We start from the raw sequence: 27,428 nt of genomic DNA, 5'->3' as shown, positions 1-27,428 counted from the left end.
AATGTTTATTATATGACTTGCCTCAGAGGTCATTCCTGAGATAAATCTGTAGTTCAGCTTTTTTTTTTTTTCCCCCCAAAGGGGAGAGTAAAATTGGGTCAGTCTGTTGCATTATTTTGAAAATTGCAATTTAAATTTTACCAAATTGGTATTGATTTATGTGTGAATTCAAGTAACCAACAAGTTTCAAACCTGACTTAATTCACACAGGGAAAAGTCAGTATTACACTTTTAGTGGATTCCCAAGAATATTGGTATTCTAGTTTCCATTTCAATAAACAGCAGGGGAACAAAAGGGAAAAGCCTTCTTAACCAGGCAGTTTATCTTCAACTCACTTAAAAATCTGACTCATTAATTACTGTCATAATCTTATGCAACCAGGCTGAATTTAATAGGTTCTGTTAGATTCAATTAAATTGAAAGGTTAGGACAAGTAACATGCAGTGGATAAATAATGTGTGTATGAGAGCAGTGTTACCTCATGCAGCCATGAGTTAGTCAATGTCGATGTATGCATTATAAGTCCCATTATATGTACTTAAATAGGCAAGGTGAGGGTTTATCTCTCTTTTTATCTTTTATTAAGATTCTAACTGAGCTACTCTGAGGCTTCCTAGATTTTTTTGTTGAACTTATGGATAATTCCTTTTAATTCTTCCTAAGGTGAATGGTTTGTACCTTATGTAGAAGAAATGTAGAAGAGAAGTAGAATATACCTCTTAAGATTTATGTGCCTTGGTGTAACTTTATTTCATAGCTAATTCTTTTTTGATGATGTGAGTGTTAAAAATGGGGGGGAGGAATTCACAAAATGCTTTATATTGAAAGCCAGAAGAAACGCTTCAATTCAAAAATGTTATTTGAAGCCCTAAAAATTAACTTTCTTTCCATGTTGATTCCTATGTCACTATCCCCCTATCCCTTTGTCCTCAGACAACTAGGTAGGGTATGTTTAACACACTGTCTTATTCATGGATGAAAATCCTTTTACTTGCTTTTAAGATCTTAGGGTTTAGCTTTAAGGAATTTAGCAAGTCAACTCTAGTACAACTCACGTCATCATTAAAATATAGTGCTCTCTGTTCTTCCTGAACACAAATCATGGTAAATATATCAGGTATACTTTTCAAATAGAGTATAATGTGCTGTATACTCTATAGAGTATAAAAGAAAGGTTTTTGTAATTTTTATCATTTAGTAGAATGAATGTTAAGTGATGTGGTGATATCTCCAGATTAATTACAGTGAAAAATATTCGACCATGAATTAGTGAGAAGTGCCTCTACTGAGTCACTAGAATGCGAACACTTTCTACCAATCTTTAGGTTGTGTAGAATATGGTTTTGTACCCATTGCATACTTATGTAGGGATATTATATCCATTTTAAACAGCAGTGGATGACTTCTTTTCTTTGGCTAGGCTTTAGTGACCACTTTTTATTTCTGTTCACTCCCTTATGCAAACAAGAAATTAGTTTCCTTGTCAAATGAAAAACTGAGCTTTATGCTATATTTAAATGACAGTCTAGTTTTAATGAAGGCTATAAGCTATCAACACTTAATGAAATCTTATAGAAAAGAATATTCTTTGAAATTTTTTTTAATTAATAATGTAGTTGCCATAGTTTTCAGGAGTTGAAAAAAATTATGATGTTGAAGACAGTTGGCAAGAATTCAACCAGGTATGTAGTATATTGAGAAAGCTAGCTAATATATTCATGCTGTACAAAAATAAGTAATCTTAAAAAGAAATCTTTTTCAAAAATCCATATTTTTTAGAGATGCACATTGAAGTATATGTGACTGAAATGGCAGGACATCTGAGATTTGCTTGTTAAAGAAAGGAGAAAAAAAGAGAAAGATAAAGCAAGAATAGTAACATTTTGAATTTTATAATGTTGATGACATGTGGATGGGAGTTCATTATGGTGCTCTCTCTACTATTATATGTGTCTGACTTTTTTTCACAATAAGTGAACAATAAAACTTTTAGATTTGACTTAACTCATTTATTAATTAATAGTGATTGAGTGAACTGTTACTCTAATTTTGAAAGAATTGTCAAAAGTTGTATTGAAAGCTGCAGGGGTTTATCAGTCTTGCTTTTAGAAATCATTTTCAATGTTTGGTCTTACCAGTAGAGATATACTTTTTATAGAAGATTGGTTAGGAGATGACGTTTTTAAAGAAGGAGAAATGTGGCAAGACTTCAAGATAAAATTGTAAATTAGGTTACTGTGTTAGGAAGCTATTATTACTGTTTTCTTTATCCAAACTTCCCCTCTCCTGCTGCAAATACCTAAGTATCTTTAAATGCTTGATCAGTACTGTTTTCTTTTTCTTTTCTTTTCTTTTTTTTTTTTGTGGGTGTACAATATATGGAGACTTAAAAAATTTTTTTTTTACTTTTTATTTTATATTGGAGTATAGTTGATTAACAATGTTGTGATAGTTTCAGGTGTACAGCAAAGTGATTCAGTTATACATATACATATAGCTACTCTTTTTCAAATTCTTTTCCCATTTAGGTTGTTATACAATATTGAGCAGAGTTCCCTGTGCTATATAGTAGGTCCTTGTTGGTTATCCATTTTAAAAATAACAGTGTGTACAAGTGCTGAGTTTTCTTGATAGAAGGCTAATAATAAACATACACCAAGGTAGTTGGCACTTTAATGCCTTTGTCTAGTTTTGGTATTGAAATAGTGTTAGTCATAAAATGAGTTAAGTGTTCTATTTTCTGGAAGTGTTTGCTTTCCCATGAGTAAGTTTTAAAACATTTAGTTATAATTTATATACAATAAATATGCGTCCATTTTGTGTACAGTTTGAGAAATTTTGACGAATGTGTAGAACCATGTACCCACCACCACAATCAAGCTACCAACATTTACATTGCCTGAGAAAGTCCCTTTGTTCCCTTTTACAGTCAGTCTCCACACTCCTCCCCCTTTCCTTGGCCCCAGACAACCACAGATCTACTTTTTTTTTTTTTTTTTTTGCGGTACGCGGGCCTCTCACTCTTGTGGCTTCTCCCGTTGCGGAGCACAGGCTCCGGACGTGCAGGCTCAGCGGCCATGGCTCACGGGCCCAGCCGCTCCGCGGCATGTGGGATCTTCCCAGACCGGGGCATGAACCCGTGTCCCCTGCATCGGCAGGCGGACTCTCAACCACTGCGCCACCAGGGAAGCCCCCACAGATCTACTTTTTATCTTTATAGATTAAACTCATCTTTTCTATAGTTTCATTTAAATGAACTCATATCATGGGTATTCTTTTGTGTCTAGCTTCCTTCCCTCAGCACAATGGTTTTGAGATTCAGTCATGTTGTTGTTGTGTGTATCAATAGTTCTTTTTTTCCCTGAAGAGTATTCCATATCATAATAGCACACATCACATTTTAGATTGTTTCTAGTTTGGAGCTATTATAAATAGATCTTGTATGAACAACCATGTACAAGAATTTGTCTGGACATATGCTTTTATTTCTCTTGGGTAGTGCTGCTGGTAGTATGGTATATGTTAGTTTCACTTTATAATAAACAAGAAAACTCTAATTCAAAGTGGCTGTATACCATTTTGCAGTCCCACTAGCAATCTATGAGAGTTCTAGTTACTGCAGATCCTTGCCAACATTTATTATTATAAATCTTTTTGATTTAGCCATTATTATACGTTTTAGTGGTATCTCATTTTGTCTTTAATTAGTTGATTATTTTCTGATAAATAATGATGTTAGTGATGATGAACATCTTTTCTTGTTCTTGTTATTCATTATCTTCTTAAATGTCTATTCAAATCCTTTTCCCATTAAAAAAAAAAACTGAGGTGTTTCATTTTTATTGAGCTGTAAGAGTACTCAATATATTCTGGATAAAAGTCTTTATCATGTATACATAATGTGAATATTTTCTCCAAGTCTTTTGCTTGCCATTCATTTTTTAATGAGGTCTTCTGAAAAGCAGAATTTGAAAATTCTGATAAAATCTAATTTATAATTTTTCCTTTATGATTTGTGTTTTTATGTCCTAAGAAATCTTTGCCTACTTCAAGATTTTGAAGATTTTCTTCTATATTTTTGTCTAAATTTTATACTTTTAGCTTTTATATTAAGATCTATAATTCATTTTGAGTTAACTTTTTTTGTACGGTGTAAGGGTGGAAGTTCCCTTTTTTCCTCATATGAAATCCAGTTATTTCAGCCCAATTTGTTAAAAAAAAATTTGTTGGTTTGTAGTTTTCTTTTAATGTCTTTGACTAGTTTTGGTATCAGAATAAAGTTAGTCTTATAAATTGAATTAGGAAATGTTCTATTTTCTGGAAGAGTTTGTATACATAAGGTTGATATTATTTTGTCCTTAAGTGTTTGATAAACTTCACCAATGAAACCATCTGAGCCTGGAATTTTCTTTGTGAGAATATTATTAATAATTTAATTTTTAAATTAGATATAGGATGACATATCTAAATCTTTTGAGTCTTTTTTTGGTTAATTATGTCTTTCAAAGTATTAGACTATTTCAGCTAAATTGTCAATTTTGTTATATAGTTATTCTTAATATTCTCTTACTGTCTTTTTTAATGTCTATAATATAAATAATGATGTTCCATCATTCATTCCTGATATTTGTAATTTGTGTTTTCTCCTTTTTTTCCAGCTTTATTGAGATATAATTGACATATAACATTGTATAAGTTTAAGAGGTACAACGTGATGATTTGATACACGTATATATTGCGAAATGATTACCATGATAAGGTTAGTTAATAGATCCAACACATCATATAATTACCTTTTATTGTGTGTGTGGTGAGAACATTTAAGATTCATTCTCTGAGCAATTTTCAAGTATACAGTACAGTATTATTAACTATAGTCACCATGCTTTACTGAGCCCCCCCAGGAACTTATTCATCTTATAACTGGAAGTTTGTACACTTTGAACAACATCTTCCCATTTCCTCCAGACCCCGATCCCCTGACAACCACCAATATACTCTCTATGAGTTCAGCTTTTAGATTCCAAATATAAGTGAGATCATACAATATTTCTCTTTATCTGACCTATTTCACTTACCATAATGTCCCCAAGGTTCATCCATGTTGCAAATATTTTCTTCCATTCCATAGTTTACCTTTTCATTTTGTTGATTGTTTCTTTTGCTGTACAGAAGGAAATGGCAGAATTTCCTTCTTTTTTATGATTGAATAATATTCCACTATGTGTGGGGGTGTATGTGTATCACATTTCCTTTAGCCATTCATCCACTGGTAGGTACTTAGGGTGTTTTCATATCTTGGCTATTGTGAGTAATGCTGCAGTGAACATGGGGGTGTAGATATCTATTTGAAATAGAAATTTTATTTCCTTTGGCTATATAAGCAGAAGTGGGATTGCTGGATCATATGGTAGTTCTATTTTTAATTTTTTTGAGAAACCTTTATACTATTTTCCATAGTGACTGTACCAATTTTCATTCCCACCAACAGTGCACAATAGTTCCCTTTTCTCCACATCCTTGCCAGCACTTGAAGTCTCTTATTAGCCATTCTAACAGGTATAAGATTATATCTCATCGTGGTTTTGCTTTTCATTTACCAGATGATTAGTGATGTGAGCACCTTTTCAAGTACTTGTTGGTCATCTATATGTCTTCTTTAGAATAATTTCTACTCAGGTCCTTTGCCCATTTTAAAATCAGATTGTTTGTTTGTTTTGGCTATTGAGTTGTATGAGTTCCTTTATATTTTGGATTTTAACCCCTTATCAGTTGTGTGGTTTGCAAATATTTTCTTCCATTCCATAGGTTGCCTTTTCATTTTGTTGATATCTCCTTTTGCTTTGTAGAAGCTTTTTAGTTTGGTGTAGTCCAACTTTTTTTATTCTTGCTTTTGTTGCTATGCTTTTGATTTCATATCCAAGAACTCATTGCCAAGACACTGTCAAGGAGCTTCTCCCCTATGTTTTCTTCTAGAAATTTTATAGTTTCTGGGCTTACATTTAAGTCTTTAATCTATTTTAAGTTAATTCTTGTGAGTTGTGTAAGATAGAGGTCCAATTTCTTTCTTTCTTTCTTTCTTTTTTTTTTTTTTTGGCATGGTAATGTCCAGTTTTCCCAAAATCATTTATTGAAGAGACTATCCTTTTCTCATTGACTATGCTTAGCTCCCTTTTCAAATATTAGTTGACAATATATGTGTGGCTTTTTTTTTATGGACTCCCCATTCTGTTCTATTGGGGCTATGTGTCTGTTTTTATGCGAGTACCATACTGTTTTGATTATTGTAGCTTTGTAGTATAGTTTGAAATCAGGAATAGTCATAACTCAAGCTTTGTTCTTTCTCAAGATTGCTTAAGCTATTTGGTGTGTTTTGTAGTTCCATACAAATTTTAGGATTGTTCTTCTGTTTCTATAAAAAATGTCATTGAAATTTTGATATGAATTGCATTCAATCTATACTAGATGGTTTAGGTAGTATGAACATTTTAACAGTGTTAACTTACCCTGTCCATTTACATGGACTATCTTTTCACTTATTTGTGTCTTTTATAAATGTCTTATAGCTTTCAGTGTAGAGATCTTTCCTGTCCTTGGCTAAATTTATTCCTTAATATTTTTTATCCTATTGTAAATGAGATTGTTTTCTTTGTTTTTTCTTTTTTTTCAGCTTATTCATTGTTAGTATACAGAAACACAACGGATTTTTGCGTTTTGATTTTGTCCTGTACTTTATTAAATTCATTTATTCTAAAATTTTTTATGTGGCGTCTTTAGGTTTTTCTGTATACAAGATCATAACATCTGCAAAGAGGGACAATTTTACTTCTTCCTTTCTTATTTAGATGCCTATTTATTTGAATTTTTTAATGTAGGCATTTATTGCTATAAAATTCCCTCTTAAAATTGCTTTTTCAGCATCCCTTAAGTTTTGGTATATTGTGTTTCCATTTACATTAGTCTCAAGATAGTTTTGATTATTCTTTTGGTTTCTTTTTTTTTTTTTTTTTTTTTTAGTTTCTGCTTTACAACAAAGTGAATCAGCCATACATTATACATCTGTTCCCATATCCCTTCCCTCCCACGTCCCCCCCCACCTTCCCCATCCCACCCCTCCAGGCGGTCACAAAGTGCCGAGCTGATCCCCCTGCACTACGCGGCTGCCTCCCACCATCTATCTACCCCACGTTCGGCAGTGTATACACGTCCATACCTCTCCCTCACTTTGTCACATTGGTTTCTTCTTTGACCAGCAGTATGTTGTGTAATTTCTATGTATTTGTGAATTTTCTTGCTTTATCATGTTGTTGACTTCAGTTCTATACTATTGTGGTCAGAAAAGATACTGGAAATTATCTCAATCTTCTTAAATTTGTTAAGACTTGTATTGTGACCTATTATGTGATCTATCCTGGAGAATGTTCTGTGTAACCTTGAGAAGAATGCATATTCTGTTACTGCTGGATAGAATGATCTGTATATGTCTTTTAAGACCATTTGAACTAAAGTGTGATTCAAGTCCAATGTTTCTTGATTTTTTTGAGTGATCTATCCATCATTGAAAGTGAGGATATTGTAATCCCCATCAATTATTATTTTATTAATTTCTTTTTTAATTTGCTTTATATATTTAGGTACTTGTTATGTTAGGTGCATAAAATCTTTGCAATTGTTATATTCTCTTGATGAATTGACCCCTTTATTATAATATTTGACTTACTTCGTCTTACATTAGTTTTTGAGTTAAAGTCTGTTTTGCCTGTTATAAGTGTAGCTACTCCTGTTCTATTTTGGTTTACATTTGCATTGAATATCTTTTTCCACCCTTTCATTTTGAGCCTATTTGTTTCCTTTAAGGCTGAGTTAAGTCTCTTGTAGGCAGCATGTGGTTGTCTTTTTTTTTTTTAAATCCATTTAGCCACTCTATGTCTTTTGATTGGAGAATTTAAGCCATTTACATTTGAAGTAATTATTGATAGGTAAAGACTTAATAATGCCATCTTATTAATTGTTTTATTGGCTGTTTTGTAATTCTTTTGTTTCTTTTTTCCTTTCTTGCTGTCTTCCTTTGTGAATGATGATTTTCTGTGATGGTATGCTTTGATTCCCTTCTCTTTATTTTGTATATCTCCTGTAGGTTTTTGCTTTGTGGTAACCACAAAGCCTTACATAAAACATATTACAGATATAACATTTTATTGTAAGCTGATGACAGCTTAACTTTGAGTGCATAAAAAATTCTACCTTTTTATTCCTCCCGATATTTTATATTTTAGACATCACAATTTACATCTTTTATATTGTGATTGATTAGCAAATTATTGTAGCTATAGATTTTTATAATTATATTTTATGTGTTCTTTAATCTTTATGCTAGAATTAAGTGATTAACACATTACCGTATTACAATATTGGAATATTTTGAATTTGACAATACACTTGCCTTTACCAGTATGTTTTATATGTTCTTATGTTTTTGTGTTACTTATTAGCATCCTTTCATTTCAACTTGAAGAACTTCTTTCAGCATTTCTTGTAAGGCAGGTGTAGTGGTGATGAACTCCCTCAGCTTTTTTGATCTGAGAAAGTCTTTATCTCTCCTTCATTTCTAAAGGACAAATTTGCCAGTTGTCCTTTGTTGTGTTCTTGGTTGACAGTTTTTTTCTTCTAACACTTTAAATATAGCTCATTCTCTCCTGGTTGCAAGGTTTCTGCTGAGAAGTCTGCTGATAGAGTATGGGGATGTTCCTTTGTATGTGAGTAATTTTTTTCCCTTGCTGCTTTCTATAAATAAGCTTTCTGCCCCATTCTTCTCCCTTCTCTTTCTCTAATAATGCATAGTTTCTCTTAATGATATTGCATAATTCACATAGGCTGTCTTCCTTGTTTTTCATTCTTTTTTGTTTGCTTCTCTGATGGGATAACTTCAATTGACTTTTCTTCCAGTTCACTGATTTTTTTCTTCTGTTTTTCAAGTCCGTTGTTGAAGCTCTCTACTAATTCTTCACTTCAGTCATTGTATTCTTCAGCTGCAGCATTTCTGTGTGTGTGTGTGTGTGTGTGTGTGCTTTGTTTTGTTTTGTTTTTTTTGCGGTATGCAGGCCTCTCACTGTTGTGGCCTCTCCCATTGCGGAGCACAGGCTCCGGACGTGCAAGCTCAGCGGCCATGGCTCATGGGCCCAGCCGCTCCGTGGCATGTGGGATCTTCCCGGACCAGGGCACGAACCCGTGACCCCTGCATGGGCAGGCAGACTCTCAACCACTTTGCCACCAGGGAGGCCCGTGTGTGTTTTTTAATGGTCTCTTTTTTAGAGTTATCTGTGTTTTCTTACAGTTCACTGAATTTCTTTAAGAGAGTTATTCTGATTCTTTTTCACATAGTTCATAGATCTGTATTTCTTTGGGGTTAGTCACTGGAGCTTATTAGTCTCCTTTGATCCTGAAAGTTTACCTGATTCTCTGTGATCTTTGTATCTTTGCACTGGTGTCTATGTGTTTGAGGAAACTATCTCCTCTTCCAGCCTTTTGCAGCAGTTGTGTTGAGCTACTGATATGCTTCTTTGTCATGGCTGAATGTCAGATGTGCTGCATAGCTACCTGGCATCACTGGCCAGACTTCCTGGTTGAGTAGGGATGGAGGCTCTGGTCAGCAATTGGGCAGGACTAATGACTTATTTTCCTGTGTGGGGCTCTAGAATGGGTCCATGGCTGAGAGAGGTCAATAGCAAGGGATGCAAACCTGGAAAAACTACCAAGCAAGTTGCCCAGCCAGAAATGGACACCAGTTCAACTCTGCCGATGAGCAGAGCCACTGGAATCTCTGCTCAGGTACCACCATTAGCAAGAATGCAAAGTGTTCATTGCTGTGAGCCTCATGCTCCCTTTTCCCATCTTTATCTGATTCCCTTCTCCCATCTTTATCTGGTTCCCAAAATGATCCCCATGAGGCAGTATCTAAGTGGTTCTCCTGGTATGTGTTCTGGAATGCTGGGGAAACTTGATGGCCACCTTGAGATTTCCTTTTTCCACTGGTGTAACTGTAGGCCCAGGGAGATCCACTTGGTGCAGTGATATGCTGCCTTGGGAGAGGGACAATGCAGTCAAAGTGAAACTGTTCCTATTACCTTTCTTTTCTTTTCTTTCTTTTCTTTTTTTTTTATACATTTATGTATTTTATTTATTTTATTTTTGGCTGCGTTGGATCTTCATTGCTGCACGTGGGCTTTCTCTGGTTGCAGTGAGTGGGGGCTACTCTTCAATGTGGTGCTCAGGCTTCTCATTGCAGTGGCTTCTCTTGTTGCAGAACACAGGCTCTAGGTATGCAGGCTTCAGCAGTTGTGGCTCATGGGCTCTAGAGCGCAGGCTCAGTAGTTGTGGCACATGGGCTTGGTTGCTGTGCGGCATGTGGGATCTTGCCGGACCAGGGATCAAACCTGTGTCGCCTGCATTGGCAGGCGGATTCTTAACCACTACGCCACCAGAGAAGTCCCCCTATTACTTGTCTAATGTGGTTTTTCTTGTTTTTTTTTCTTTGTTCTGTTTTGTGTTTTGTTTTGGTTCAAGTGGGTGCTTCTAACTCATCCCTGGGTTCTGGGTTCTTCACAAAGGCATCTTATCTACTGATATTTGCTAGCTGCTCTCTTTGCTGAAGGGAACCAAGTCAGGAATTACTTATTTTGCCATCTTGCTAATGTCTCTTATCCTTTTTTTCTTGATCAATACAGCTAAAGGTTTATTAATTCTACTGTTTTCTTAAAAGAGAAACAGATTTTGATTTCATTGATTTTCTTAATTGTTCAAGTGTTCTATAGTTTTACAGCTTTTCTTTACAGCTGATCTATCAATTACTAATAGAGAAGTGTTGAAATCTCCAAATGTATATGTAGGTTTGTCTGTTTCTTCTTTCATTTTTGTCAGTTTCACGTCATGTATTTTGAGGTGTTCTAATTAAGTGCATTCACATTTAGTATTATTATGTCTTCTTGATGAATCAACCTTTTAACATTATGAAATATCCCTTTTTATACTTAGTAGTATTACTTGTTCTGAAATCTATTTTATCTCATTAATACAGTTTACATGGAATATATATATGTATGTATATATTTAAATCCTTTTACTATGAACTTACTTATGCCTTCTTTTATTTTATTTTTATTTATTTATTTATTTTTTTTCTTTTTGCGGTATGCGGGCCTCTCACTGTTGTGGCCTCTCCCGTTGCGGAGCACAGGCTCCGGATGCGCAGGCCCAGCGGCCATGGCTCACGGGCCCAGCCGCTCCGCGGCATATGGGATCCTCCCAGACCGGGGCACGAACCCGTATCCCCTGCATCGGCAGGCGGACTCTCAACCACTGCGCCACCAGGGAGGCCCACTTATGCCTTCTTTTAATGTGTGTGTTTTTAAATATTTTATTTATTTTTTTAATTAATTTATTTCTTTTTGGCTGCATCAGGTCTTAGTTGCGGCACTCAGGATCTTTGTTGAGGCATGCAGGAACTTTCGTTGTGGCATGCGGGCTTTTCTCTAGTGTGGCATGCGGGTTTTCTCTTCTCTAGTTGTGGTGTACAGACTCCAGGGTGCGTGGGCTCTATAGTTTTCAGTACACAGGCTTTCTAGTTGAGGCGCGCGAGCTCAGTAGTTGGGACACATGGGCTTAGTTGCCACGCAGCATGGGGAATCTTAGTTCCCTGACCAGGAATCGAATGCATGTCCCTGCATTGACAGGTGGATCCTTGACCACTGGACCACCAGGGAAGTCCCCCTATGTCTTTATATTTAAAGTGGACTTCTTTGGGGTAACTTGGGTTTTGCTCTTTTAAATCCAGTCTGACAGTTTCTATCTTTTAACTATATTGTTTTGTCCACTTACATTTAATGTAATTTTTGATACAGCTGGGTTTTGGTCATTAATCTTGTTGCTTGTTTTCTAGTTTTTCCTATCTATTTTTGTTGTACTTTTTCTCTATTAATTAACTAAATATTTTTAAAATGTGTTATTTAATCTTTACTATTGAATTATTAGCTATACCTCCTTGGTTTATTTATTTATTTTTTAGTGGTTGCTCTATAGTTTACAATTTGGATCTTTATCACAGTTTATTTTTAAATAAAGTTTCTGTAATTCACCTATAAGATACTTTATTTCCTTTTCCTCCCTCTCATCCTTTGTTTATTATTGTCATAGATTTCTACTTCTTTATATATTATAAATCCTATAAGACCTTGTTATTATTTTTGCTTTAGATGGTCAATTATCGTTTACCAAAATTTAAAAATAAGAAACAATATATTTTATAAGTACACATACATTTACCATTTCAGGTGCTTTTTTCATTCCTTGATGTAAATAGATCCACATTTTCATCTACTATGTTCCTTATACCAGAAAAACTTCCGTTAGTATTTCTCATAGTGCAATTTTCCTGGCAACTTATTCTCTGACCTTTTATTTGTCTGAAATTTTAAAATTTTACCTTCACTTTTGAAGGATATTTACATTGGATTGAAATTCTCCATTTGCAGGTTTTTTGGGGGGTTTTTTGTTTGTTTTTGTTTTTGAGCCATGGCACCTGAAATATCAAAGAATATGATGCATCATGATAACTATATGGAGTTTAATGATGCTGGGTGTTGAAATGCCTAACCAAGAACTTGTGAAATGAAACTGTTGAGGTGGACAAAAAGTAGATGATAGATTGCCTTATGTATATAATAACAAGCTTGCATATTATGTCTTAGAACAGTGGAAAGTCACTGAGTAATTCTGAACAGAAATAGCATGATAAGATTTTTATTTTAGATAGGTCACTCTGGAAGCTGTATGGGATATGACTTTCACATAGGAAACCATGCTGTTGCATTTGTCCAAGTTAATACTACAAATATTATTTGGGGGGTGGGGAGGATTGCAGTTGTTCTAGAAGTGTGTTAAACACAGTGAGTACACACAATAATACATATTTTACCCATTATACAGGTGAATTAACTGAGACAGAGAGATTAAGTGGTTAAGCCAGGGTTGAAAGCAAGCTCTCTGGCTCTAGGATGGCTCCAAAACCTTTCTGCTGTGTACGTTATAGACAATGAGGGCTGCAACTTGGGTAGTGGCATTTGGATGGATTAAAGACATATTGAAGAGATAAAATTAGCAAGGTTTGATACTTGGTTAACTGTGAGTGATGAGAGAGGGACATCTGAGTATTACTCTCATCTTTCTACCTTAGTGAGTGAGACTGTAGACTCATCAGAACGACCCACTCAAAGGTGGAACCTGTTTAAGTAAAGGAGTAATGAGTTCAGTTTTTTTATAGGTTTAGGTTGAGATGCCTGTAGAACATCTAAATGGAAATGTACAGAAGACAATTACAAGGCTAAAATTATTAAGAAAGATGTGGGCCGAATGTATAAATTTAGCCGTTATTCATAATGGTAGAGCCCCAGAGAACTGGCATAAAGTAAAAAGAGCAGAGGGCTCAGATCTGCATACATTAAACCTAGTAATAATTTAAAGTTTAAGAATTGCCGTATGTCCCAACTGCTGTTTTTTTATAACTGTTATTATAGAATAACTATCACTAAGGAATTGTGCACATAATAAAGCTTATTGGCAAGATGGTAAAGTTAATAAGTATTTAGACATGATAGTTGAATTAAGAAGTCTAAATTTTAAAAGATACAATTTTAGGACAGGTAAATTATATTTAGTTTTTTTCACAGTAGTAGACTTATGAAATTATTATATTAAGAGGTGATTCAGCATGAAAATATAAATACATTTAAGATAGTTAGGAGCCCTCTGCTCTTTAACTCCTCTCTCCTTGAGAGTAAGGATCATTACTTATTTTTGCATTCCCAGTTTCCACCATATACTCAGCTTTTATCTGTGGAACCATAGGGCTTTGAATACTAAATCCAAAAGGGGTGCAACTTGACAATTAAATCTCTGTATCTTTTGAATTAATGTCATACTTACCTTTTGTTGCTACTGTGGATATTGAATTCTGAGCTTATATAAAAAAATCTGAAACATATGTTAAATTAAAGTAATATAATATGTAAAATCATTTTTTAAACATGGGGAATTGATAACGTAAATATTGAATTTAAAAACTTTTACAGCAATATCCCCTTTTGTGTTTCATCAAGCATGAGAAATGTCTGTAATTTAAATGTTAGGTCTAATAGATTTAGGAGTATCTAAATTAAAATCAAATTTTGAACACAGTGATTGAGTATATGCCTAGTTATGCTTGGAGTAGACTGGTAGGTTATGCAATGTCTGAAGTGGGAGAAAGCCCTACAATATTACTTTTTAATCTTAGCACTAATATTTTAATATGTTGTTTCAATTTTATCTGATATTTGTATTAAGCACTAAATACATAATACGTTATTTCTTGTAATTACTCTATAAGTATGTAACATATATTTATGTATGTAGTTTTATATGTCATACATGTATGATAATTTTTATACCTAATGAAAAGCAAAAATTGCCATTTACCCCTTTCTCCTACGATGCCATCTTCCTCAGACTGTCAAATTTGACACATAGATTTCCAATCTGTACATTCACACATATAAATGTGTTTTTTTATAAAAATGATATCTTCCTATATGCTTTGCTTTTTAAATTTAATATTGTATTTCTTTATATCCATGAGCCTGTTATGAACCCCATTTTGTACCTTTTATGTATTTGTCTATTCCATTTTAATCACTGCAGTTTCATAATGTATTTGACAACTTGTATTTGAAATCTGTGTTTGTCTCTTCTGTTTTAGTTACTGTAGCTTCATTATATTTGACACTGTTTTGCATTTTCAAGATTTTTTCACCATTTTTGTACATTTCTTTCCCAAATAAACATGAGAGATGTTTTTAAGTTTCCATAAAAATGTGTATAGGAATTTTGATGGTAGTTCATTGAATTTATAAAAAGGAACATAATACAGTCAGCCCTCTGTATCCATGGGTTCCACATCTGTGGATTGCACCAAGTATAGATGGAAAATATTTGGCAAAAAAAATCCAGAAAGTTCCAAAAAGCAAAATTTGAATTTGCTGCACAGTGGCAACTACTTACATAGCATTTACATTGTATTAGGTTTTATAAATAATCCAGAGATGATTTAAAATATATGGGAAGATGTACATAGGGTATGTGTGAATACTATGCCATTTAATATAAGGGACATATATTCATGAGCATTCATCTCATGCTCCATGAGAGCATTCGTGAATTTTGGTATCTGTGAGTGGGTCCTGGAAGCAGTTCCCTGTGGGTACTGAAGGATGACTGTATTTCTCTCCATTTATTAAGGTGTTTATTATATCCATTGGTTTAGATTTGTTATTTCTTCATAGAGTCTTATTCCTTTTTTTAAATTTTCTAGGATTATTTGTTATTGCTAACTTGTAAACAGGATCCTTTTTCATTATATTTTCTAATCATTATTGTTGAATCCAAAAAAGTCATTGATTTTTCTTAATGTTGATCTTATATCTGGCCACTTAAACATTTTTATTAGTTTTAGCAGTGAGTCTTTTGAATTTTCTCCGTAGTCAATTGTAATTTCTCTAAATAATTCATGTTTTGGCTCTTTCCAATATTTGCACCTCTAGATTTATTTATTTATCTATCTTGTTTTGGCTAGGGTAGCCAATAAGATCTTGGATATAATTAGTAATAGAGGGTATCTCAGTCTCAGTCTTGATTTTAGTAGATATAATTCTAATGTTTTATCATTAGACATGATTAAATCTTATTTCTATTTTTTCAACTTATTTTTATGTAAATTACTAATGAGTATTGAATTTTATCTTTTTTTTTTTTTTTGGTATCTGCTGAGATAAAACTGCCTGAATTCAAACCTGTGACCTGCTGCTTACCAGCTTTATGACCTTGAGCAAGTTATTCTGTGTCTTGTTTTCCATAGCTGCAAAATGAGAAATTGTGATAAATTATGGAGTTATTATATATAAAGTATTTAGAATAGTGCCTGCCTCACACTATGAGTTTCCCATTATTTTTTCTTTAATTTATAAATATGGGATTAATACATATTTGTTGATGTATAGTGATATAAATAATAGATTTCTTAATGTTGAACTATCCTTACATTCTTTTTTTTTTTTTTTTTAATTATTTTTGGCTGCGTTGGGTCTTCGTTGCTGCCCATGGGCTTCCTCTAGTTGCGGCGATCAGGGGCTCCTCTTCATTGTGGTGTGCGGGCTTCTCATTGAAGTGGTTTCTCTTGTTGGGATTTTTTCTAGATATTATTAATCAAGTTAAGCAAGTTGCCTTCTATTCCTTGCTTGCTGAGAGTTTTAGTACAAATGGGAGTTGGATTTTTGTCAAATGGTTTTTATGCATCAATTTTTGGATTATATGCTGTTTTTCATCTTTACCCTGTTGATGTGATGGAATACATTGGTTGATTTTTGAATGTTTAACCAGCCTTGAATACCTGAAATAAATCCCACATGGTCATAATGTATAGTTCTTTCTGTATTGGGTTGGCCAAAAAGTTCATTCTGGTTTTTCTGTAACATGTTAATGGAAAAACCTGAACTTTTTTGCCAACCCAATACGTTGTTGGATTTGATTTGCTAATATTTTGTTGAGGATTGTTGCATGAGAGATATTGGTCTTTATTTTCCTTTCTTGTATAATGCTGGCTTCCCAGAAAGAGTTAGGAAGTGCTTCCTCTGCTTCCATTTTCTAGAAAATATTGTGGAGAATTGGTACAGTATCTTCCTTAAATGTTTAATACAATTCACCTGTGAAATCATCTGAGCCTGGTATTTTCTAATTTGGAAGGTTAATAATTATTTAATTTCTTTATAAACTGTGTGAGTTTTGGTAGTTTGTGTCTTCTAAGGAATTGGACCATCTCAGTTAAGTCATTAAATTTGTTGACTTAGAGTTGTTCATATTATTTCTTTATTATTGTTTTTCTATGTCTAAGGAATCAGTAGTGATAACCCATATTTCTGATACTGGTAATCTGTGTCTTCTCTCTGTCTTAGTTGGTTATCTTTACTAGAGATTTATCAATTTTACTGATCTTTTCAAAGAATCAGCTTTGGTTTCTCTTTTTTTTTCTGTTTTAATTTCTTTGATTTCTGCTCTCACTTTTATTACTTCTCTTCTTCTTCTTTTAGGCTTAAATTGGTCTTTCTCTGGTTTCCTAGGTGGAAGCTTAGATGTTTGATTTTATGTCTTCTTTTTTAATATATGCATTTAATGCTATAGATTTCTTTCTAAGCACTGCTTTTGCTGCATCCTACAAATTTTGATAAGCTGTATTTTCATTGTCATTTAGTTCAAAATACTTTTAAAATTTCTCTTGAAATATCTTCTTTGGGACATGCGTTATTTACAAGTGTTCTTTAATCTCCAAATATTTTGAGAGTTTCCAACTATCTTTATGTTATTCATTTCTAGTTTAATTCCATTGTGGTTGAAGAACGTATTTTGTATGATTCCTATTCTTTTAAATCTGTTAAGGTGTCTTTTATGACCTATAGTGTGGTCTATCTTGGTGAATATTCTATGCAAGCTTGAGAAGAATGTGTATTCTGCAGTTTTTGCATGTAGTGTTCTATAAATGTCATTTGGATCAAATTGATTGATAGTGCTGTTCAGGTCAACTGTATCTTTACTGATTTTTTTTTTCCTGCTTGATCTATCAATTATTGAAAAAGGGGTGTGGAGGTCTCCAATTATAATGGTGGATTTGTTTATTGCCCCATGCTTTTCTATCAGTTTTTGACTCAAATGTTTTGATACTATTGTTAAATGCCTACACTCTAATTGTCTCCTTGGAGTATTGACCTCTATATTATTATGTAATATCATTCTTCATCCTGAGAATTTTCCCTTTTCTGAAGTGTGCTTTGTCTAAAATTAATATAGCTACCCCAGCTTTCTTTTGATTCATGTTAGCATGGTATATCATTTTCTATCCATCCCTTACTTTTAACATAGCTGGGTCATTCATTATATTTATAATGAATTTCTTATGTTCGACATACAGTTGGTTCTTATATTTCTATTCACTCTGGTAATTGCTGTCTTTTAATTGATGTATTTAGACCATTTATATTTAAATTGATTATTGATATAGTTGAATTAATATCTACCATTTTTGTAACTTTTCTCTTTGTTGCACTCTGTTTTCCTTCTCTTTTTCTCCTTTCTCTGGTTTTAATTGAACATTTTATATGATTCCGTTTTATCTCTTCTCATAACTTATCAATTATACTTCTTTTTAAAATTTTAGTTGTTTCTCTTGAGTTTTAGCATAAAATTTCAATATAAAATATATTTAATAATATATATACATAGATACATATATGTTTATATAGATTATAACTAATCTAAGTCCCCCTTCAAATAACAGTGCCCTCCCTCATGTGTAGTGCAGGTAGTTACCTTATAGCAGCATACTTTCAGTTCCTCATTCCAATCTCTTATGACAGTGCTGTACTTCATTTCATTTAACCGTTTTCTATAATCACCAATATATTGTTACTATTATTATTACTTTTAGGAAACAGTTGTCTTTTGTATTATTCAGAATAAGAAAAATAGATTTTATTTTTGCTTTATTTATTTCTTTTCTGATGCCTTTCCTTTATTTATGTAGATCCAAGTTTCTGACCTCTATAATTTTCCTTTTCCCTGAGGAACTTCTTTTAACATTTCTTTCAGTACAGGTCTGTTTATAATAACTTTCCTCAGTTTTTGTTTGTTTGAGAAAGTATTTATTTATCCTTCAGAGCTTTTGAAGAATAATTTTACTGGATATAGAATTTGCATGGTGTCTGATCAGAAATTGCTGTTATTCCTACCCTTGTTCCTCTAGAAGTAAGGTTTTTTTGTTTTGTTTTGTTCTGTTTTTCTCTCTGGCTTCTATTAAGATTTTCTTTGTGTCTTTTGTCCTCTGTAGTTTGAGTCAATATGCATAGGTATAGATTTTTTTGGTATTTATCCTGTTTGGTATTCTCTGAACTTCCTGGGTCTGTGGTTGGTGTCTGTTGTTAATTTTGGAAAATGCGTGGCCATTACTTCAAACATTTATTCTGCTCCATTCTTTCTTTATTCTGTCTCCGGTATTCACATTACATATATGTTATACCTTCAGATATTGTTCCAGAGTTCATGGATGTTTTATTCTGTTTTGTTGTGTGTGAGGGTTCTTTTTCACTCTTTTTTCTCTCTGCATTTCAATTTGGAAAGGTTCTATTGAACTGTCATCAAGCTCACTGTTTTCTTTCCTCAGTGAGTCCAGTCTACTGATGAGATCATCAAAGGTATTCTACATTTCTGTTGCACTGTTTTTGATTTCTAGTATTTCCTTTTGATTCTTAGTTTTCATTTTTATGCCTATATTACCTATCTTTTCTTCTATATCGTCTACTTTTTCCATTAGATCCCTTAACATATTAATTATAATTATTTTCAATTCCCTCTCTGTTAATTCCAAAATTTGCATAATATCTCAGCCTAGTTTTAATGCTTGTTTGGTCCCTTTTAACTGTATTTCAGCATGTCTTGCCATTTTTTATTTAAAGACAGACATGATGTATTCGGTAATGGGGACTGAGGTAAATAGACCTTTAATGTAAGGTAATAGGCATTCTGTCAATAATTGTTAATGGATGAATGAATGAATGAAGAATGTTTGTATTGTAAGGTCTAACTCTAAAATGAACTCTAAAATGAATGTTGTGGTTCTTTTAAAGTTTTTTACCCTTTGGAAAAAGCAAATGAACTCATTTTTTTCTTGTATGGAAACATTTTTAGTCTATGGAACATGACAAACATTTTACTCTGTCAGTTGATTAAGCTTTAGAGCTGTACAGTGCCATTGTTATTTACCCAAACTAGTAATAAAAATACCATGCATGGTATTATTTTCCTATTTTTTCCTATTTACACTAGATTTTATGAATCTACTATAAAATTTTTATATTTTTAAAATTAGAACATATTGCTATTATTATTAAAATGCCACTCCATTACTGTCAGGGCCAGGAAGATGCCAAAATTATGTTACCTGTTTGTCCACACACACATACATGTACATACATACACACACACATATATATATATATATATTATATATACAATATACATTTTCATATATAGGCTGTCACATATGCAGACATACTCCCATAATAGCTAAAACAATGATAATAACATAAAGATGTTTTTTAGAAAAGTTCTTATAATAAAGTCTAACAATTAAATTATTTCAGTGATTAAGTCTTTGCCATGACATGCAGTAATGACAAAAAATAGATTAAACCAGTCAGGTAATTACTGAATTAAGTGTCTGGAATTACAGAACGGAGTAGGTGTATGTATGTGTGTTACAGAAATAATAAACCTACTGAAGTAAAATTTAGTCACTCTCAACTTTAGGAACTTTGATAAGGCATTCCCTTCATTTTGCTGGAAAAACAGAAATGAATTTGTAGGCAGACACCATTGTACTAATTGGTTGATATGAATTTCAGCTGCCATAAACTAATTCATCTACATTCTGCTCATAGTACAAGGAAGATTATAATAACAAAGGTTTCCTTGTTCCAGCTACCTTCCCTATCTTTGCCATGATTTCCCTATCTTCCCTACCTTTTCCCTACACACACACACACACAAATGCACATACACCTATACACCGCACCCCAAATCTTAGTATATCTCAAATAGCTTGTTTCCTCTGATTCCTGGCATCTTTACAGTTAGATGAAAGGAAAAAAGTGTAAAGTAGCAGTAGAAGAGATGTAAATGTATTACAGTGATTTCATTGGCTTTGGAAACCTAACTTTCAAGTCAGAAATGTTTATACTAAATGTGAACATTGCTTTCTACACATATGGAAAGAGTCTAGGTCCTAGATTCTGTTAGGCACCCCATCGTTAAATATCTTCCTAAATAAGTTCAGAATCTTGAGTTCACTTAGTTTAGTAAATTGTATATAAAGCCCAGAAGTAGAAGTGAAATTCCAAACTGTTTTCAAAAACACATGAACAAATTGTAATAACTATCCTAGTGGGTAACTGTTAAATCTAAAAAATGTTTGCCAGATGTGGGTATAGAAGTTTCTGAATACATCCCTTAAATTTTGTCTTTGCTTTTTTATAACAAGTGATTCGTAACCAAGATCAGTTATGAATAAGAACAGATCAAAGAGTTTATAAATGGAAAATAATTGTAAAGAAAGATGTCCCTTTCTTCCTTTGTATTTTTCTGCTACAATGAGAAGGCTTAGTTTTGAGATTTTATAGTTGTCACAATTTAGACTATAATTATCTCATCACTTTTTGAAGAGAAATTTAATCATGTTAAAAAACATTAGGAAACTGTTATTTTTTTCTGGAATTGTAAATGTGTTATCTTTTTGAAGAACTGATTGATCATCTACTGATTTTTTCTTTTAGTGGAGAATTTAAAAGTACATGTTCTGTGTACTAGTGATTATTTAACAAAATGAAAGGCAGGGTTTAAAGTACCATGGTTATCTAACAAGAATAATGATGATAATATATTAGCAACATGGTAAAATTGATTGCTTAGATACAAAAATTCAATTAAGCATTTTAAGATTTTCCTTAGCTGTACAGATTTTGTTAGGTTTGAAAACATCTATTTTGATTTTTAAAAGAAATCCAGACTAAATGCATATTAAATTTATCTCAGTAGTCTATGTTTACTCTTTTTCATTTTTACAAATCTTCCAAAAGAACCAGGGGTAATAATTGTATACCAAAATTAAGAGTAAGCTATTATTTTGTGGTACAATATACATTGTATTACTTGTGAAATCTTAAGTGGTCATATAATATATGGTGAAATGATGTAAAATATCATCACAAATGAGCTGCCTCTTATATATCTTAAAAAATACAAAACTTAAATTTTCTCCTTATATATATCTCTCCATATCTATCTATTTATCTATCTACCTTCGTATAAAAGGAAATTCTGTTTTGTTACATATAGTTTCAAATGAAAAAATATCAGTTTCATAGAAAACTATGTACTTTACTAAAGAAAAGTATTTGAGAAAAGCATGTGTAACAATAGATTAATATGTATGATAGGCTCTCCCTGAGTTATAGAAGCTTTAACTTAATGAATAACCTTTAGTGCATAATCTCTCAGTCTCTGTATAGCAACCACCTTGTCTCTGGCTGGTGATGCCATTTATTTTGACCCAAAACCTCCCCTCTCCTCCTCTTATTACTTTTTACATGATACTACGTACTTTTAGTACATTATTTACCACCAAGGTATACATGTATGATACTTACCAAATTATGTCTCATGATTTACAGTTGATCAGTAGGTATTCTCTCAATGATGTACAATTTAATTGATTCCAGAGATTCACTGAGCACCTGCTATATTTACCTAATGTAGAATGTATTGTGGATACAGTGATAATGAAGACAAAGCCTCCTCTCCTGAAGGAAGACGTCTTTTTGTTCACTTTCTCTTTTCCTACTCTTGGTCAGTTTTCCAACTCTTTTTTTTTTTTTTTTTTTTTTCTTTTTGCGGTATGCGGGCCTCTCACTGTTGTGGTCTCTCCCGTTGCGGAGCACAGGCTCCGGACGCGCAGGCCCAGCGGCCATGGCTCACGGGCCCAGCCGCTCCACGGCACGTGGGATCCTCCCAGACCGGGGCACGAACCCGTATCCCCTGCATTGGCAGGCGGACTCTTAACCACTGCGCCACCAAGGAGGCCCAGTTTTCCAACTCTTGATCAACTGCTTCAAGAACATCTTCTAATTCACTTCTTTTTTTGTATTCTTTTTTTCTTCCAGTTTTATTGAGATATAATTGAATATAACACTGTATAAGATGTACAGCATAATGATTAAACTTACATACATCATGAAATGATTATCACAATAAGTGTAGTAAACATCCATCATTTCATATAGATACAAAATTAAAGAAATAGAAAAAAAATTGTGATAAGAACTCTTAGGATTTACTCTCTTAGCAACTTTCATATGTAACACATGGCAGTGTTAATTATATTTATCATGTTGTTACATCCTTAGTACTTATTTGTAGCTGGAAATTTGTACCTTTTGACCACCATCATCCAGTTCCCCCTCCCCCTATCCGCTTCCTCTGGTAATCACAAATCTGATCTCTTTTTCTGTGAGTTTGTTTGTTTTTGAAGTGTAATTGACCTACAACACTATGTTAGTTCCTGTTATACAACACAGTGATTTGGTATTTTTATACATTTCAAAATGACCACCACAATAAGTCATTACCATATGTCACCGTACAAAGATATTACAAAGTTATTGACTATATTCCCCACACTGTACATTTCATACCCATAACTCATTTATTTTGGAACTGGAAGTTTGTACCTCTGAGCCAAAACGAAAAGCAAAACTGCTAGGTTGGGGTTATGTAGTGTTCGTGGTATATCTTTATGAAGGAAAATAAGAAAAACACAAATTTTAAGATTCAGACATAAAAGAATCAGAACCATTTACCTACAGAACTTTTGATAATACTTACAAGTACCTTTTAGTACTTCTTCAGTAACTTTCACTTATCTTTTCCTTTAGTAAACCTGCTTTTCTTTGAGTACTATTAATTCTACAGAGAAAAAATTAAAATGTATTCCATTTTGTTTAATTGTTAGTTCCAGCACTGTTGTCATATACTATTTTTCATTTCAGAGGCACAGTTTTAGCCTGTAAAATAGGTTAAATAGGCTTGTGTAGGCTACCCTGGACATAGAAAAATAATTTTTACTATTATTTCTGGAGTAGAATGTTTCAAGGTCCCCAAAATTAGCTTTAAAACTTTAGAACTAAGTCAATTTATGAAAGCAAGTCAGCTATCTTGTATAATTGGTCTGAAAGGAAAATTTAATTGCTAAGTTTTAGAACAAAATATTCTTTATATGTTCAGGTACATGAATTCACTATCTATTTTAAAATATTTTACTTTGAAATATTCTGTGTTTGTGTATGTATGCTTATATGCATGTGTGCATATGTTACGACAGACATCCCTGAGCACACCAATCAGATTTAACAAATGTTAATATTGTTACATTTTTGTTTTGGAGCTTTTATTGTTGTTATTTTCAAAGGTTCCCTGTGCCAAGATCATGTTGCTTTAATTACCATAGTTTTATAACAGATATTGAAGTTCTGCCCTCCTTCTTCAAAATCCTCTTGGTTTTTTTCTGACCCTTTACTTTCCTATATCAATTTTGCAATCTTAATGTCAGTTTTCATAAAAAATATATGACAGGATTTTAATTAACCTTTTTATTAAAATGGTGTTGATAGGTTAACAGGTGATTTGTATGATTCCTGAGTGTTTCCTCCATGCACTGAATGAACACCTGTTCTCATATGGGGTGAAGTCAAGAACCTAGGTTGCGCTTTAGTGAGAGGGACCATCCAGGTAGGACTGTGCCCCAGAGAAGAGAAACCCTGCTGGATAGGGCAGGTGAAGAAATCAGGCCAAAAGAATAGAGTGCCTTTTTTTCCCCTCTAATGGTATAGTTGTAATTCTTAAGATCCTATGTTATTTAAAATTGTGTTTTTAAATGTTTACATATGAAAAAATTGATTAGCAACCAGAGTTTCAAACTCTGCTTCACAATTTTTCCTACAGAAATTAAACTGCTAAGGGTTTTGATCAAACCTGACAAACCTAATTGCATCATCTTTTTCTTTTTAACCACACTCCACAGCCACTGTCTTCTCTCTCCCTTTGGCCTTGACCTTATATTTTTGCCTAGAGCAGCACAATGCATAAGCATCAATAGTTCTTAACAAAAGCACACAAAACCATGAGTAAAATAACACTCTAATAAAGCAGCTATGTGTTCCTATGCTATAGTCATAAGCTTTTATTTTCTAAATTGGTCTAGTTCGCAATACCTCCTGCTATATAATCAACGGGTTCTATTTAAAGTAATTTATGCTAACTAATTAATTAAGCACATCATATCCAATTCACTTTGTGATAAATTTACTAGTTTAGTCTGCCAGCAGTGTTTAGATAAAAATTCAGTCAGGAAATTGTCAATATCAGGGAAGTCCTGTAGATAGCTGTAAGTGTGTATCCCAGAGGGTGAAGTATAAGGGAACCTGGGCTACATACCCAGAACTTTAATACCACTAAGCCAAATGGAATCCTTGATCAAAAAGAAGTGGAATACTGGTCAAGGTCTCAGAGTCTCAGGAGTAGGTGAAATAGTCAAGGAATTCAGTTACTAAAGATTTATGTGCAGGGTAGTGTCTTTTTCACAAAAAGTAGGACCAGAGCCCAACAACTACACTTATCTCAAAAACTAGAACTGAACTGGACCAACAACATGCCATATTTATTGCTGTTCCACAAAGCTATTGGCTTCAGTCTCTCTATATACTCCCTAATGGTGAACAAAATTAGTCCTAGAACCCATGAGCAGAGTTGAGCCTTCCTGTACTTGTGAGTTATATAACTCCAGTTATGGTAATTTCAAGAACAAGTGCAGAAAAAAATGAAGTTCATTGTAGTGAATATGGAGCGTCAGATTCTGTGGATTCCGTGCTTTATAAGAGAATGTTTATTAGATCTGCATTTTAACCTTGTGAGTCTCCTCAGTTTATCCAAGTTAAATCTCAGCTGATAGATTTTTTGTTCACTTCACTAACCCTCTAAGTGTTCATCTCCAATTATTAAACTCTGATCAGATGTTAAGTACTGTGAATAAAACAAAATATAAAAAAATACTTTCTGCTTAGTGAAGTAACTAGTATAAATAGATCCCTGTGTCAAGCCATACATAAGCTTAAGATGTATTAACAGTCACTTTGGAAGACAGTTTGGCGTTTTCTTACAAAGCTAAATATATTTTTACCATAGGATCCAACAATACCGAAATGTAGAAGTCAAACCATTACAGATTTTAGAACATATAATAGAAGTAAGAGATAAAGAATACTAACCATTAAGTATATGATTGACCAAATTAACTACATTAAAATTAAAAACTTAATTGAAAAACACCATAAAATGAAAAGATAGGACACGGTGTAGGAAAAGATGTTTGTGAATGACATGTAGCTGATGTAAGGAACTCCTACAAATTAAATATGCAAAGTACTTGAACATTTTACAAAAGAAGAAATCCAAATGCTTGATAAACATATATGTCAAAAGATGTTCAATCTGATTAATGATCAGGAAAATATAAGTTATATCCACCATGATTAGCACAAATTTAAAAGTCTGAAAATACCAGATATTGGTGAAGATGTGCTACAACTGGAATTCTTATACACTACAGGTGAGAATGCAAATTGGTGCAACCACTTTGAAAAGCTGTTTGGTATTGTCTAGCAAAGTTGAAATTTTATCTAACTATGACCCAAGAATTTATTTTCTACAAATATCCCAGAGCAGTGGTTCTCAAATTGTGGTCCATGGTCCCTGGGATTCCCAAAACACTTTCAGATTAAAACTACTTTGATAATAATACTAAGACTTAATTTGTCTTTTTTTTTTTTTTTAAACTGTGTTGTTTACTCTGCACAAAAACAGTGATGGGTATGTACTGGCACTTAGCATGAATCAAGGCAACTATACTAATAGTCATTGCATTTGTCACCATCATGCCAGTTTCACTTAAGAATATCTTTGATGAAGCAAAAGAATTACTAATTTTATTAAATCATGACCCTTAAGTACGTGTCTTTTATCAAATCATCTGTATCACAAAATGGGAAGTATGTAAAGCACGTTTTGCTCCATATCTCAGATGAACTAGCTGCTTTTTCCCTGGATCACAATTTTTATTTAAAAGAACAAATGAGAAACTATGGGTTGTTGGCAGAAATTCACTTGAAAAATGAACAAATGAGCTTATTGTTCAAGGAAAACAACCAACGTTATTTATTGCCAATGATGAAATTTGAGCTTTTGAGCAAAAATTCAAATTTAGGATAAGTTCCAGCTGTCAATATGAGCTTGACAGCTTCCTAATGCTTAAAGACTTTTCCAGTGAGATTGGTGATATTGATGAAACAGGATACAAAGATATCACTGATAATGGATTCAGAATCCACATTTCAACTAACCTTTAAGCAATTACTTGTTGTCAAGTTTTCCTGTAGAATCAAAAAAATCTATCATTATCTGAAAGGGCTAACGAAAATACTCTTCCCCTTTCTAACTATACATTAGTGTGAGGCCAGATTTTCATCATATACTTCAACCAAAACAAAATACCACAATAGACTGAATGATGAAGGACATATGAGAATCCAGCTATCTTCTAGTAAGCCAGACATTAAAGAGATTAGCAAAAATATAATTAAACAATGCTATTACTCTGACATTCTTTTGTTTGGGAAGATTTTTTAAATTA

The 27,428-nt window shown here is 33.1% G+C and overlaps 1 protein-coding gene across 10 annotated transcripts in view; it reads left to right on the top strand.

Annotated features, from left to right (window-relative positions):
- ADAMTS6 (ADAM metallopeptidase with thrombospondin type 1 motif 6) overlaps positions 1 to 27,428 on the top strand; it is a 292,238-nt gene that overhangs the window by 133,849 nt on the left and 130,961 nt on the right. The gene's annotated exons all lie outside the window — the stretch shown is intronic.

Source organism: Mesoplodon densirostris, chromosome 3 (genome assembly GCF_025265405.1).
Source record: "Mesoplodon densirostris isolate mMesDen1 chromosome 3, mMesDen1 primary haplotype, whole genome shotgun sequence".
NCBI classification, from domain to species: domain Eukaryota; kingdom Metazoa; phylum Chordata; class Mammalia; order Artiodactyla; family Ziphiidae; genus Mesoplodon; species Mesoplodon densirostris.
Note: the sequence above shows the minus strand (reverse complement) of the source record. Positions and strands in the feature narration are given on the sequence as shown.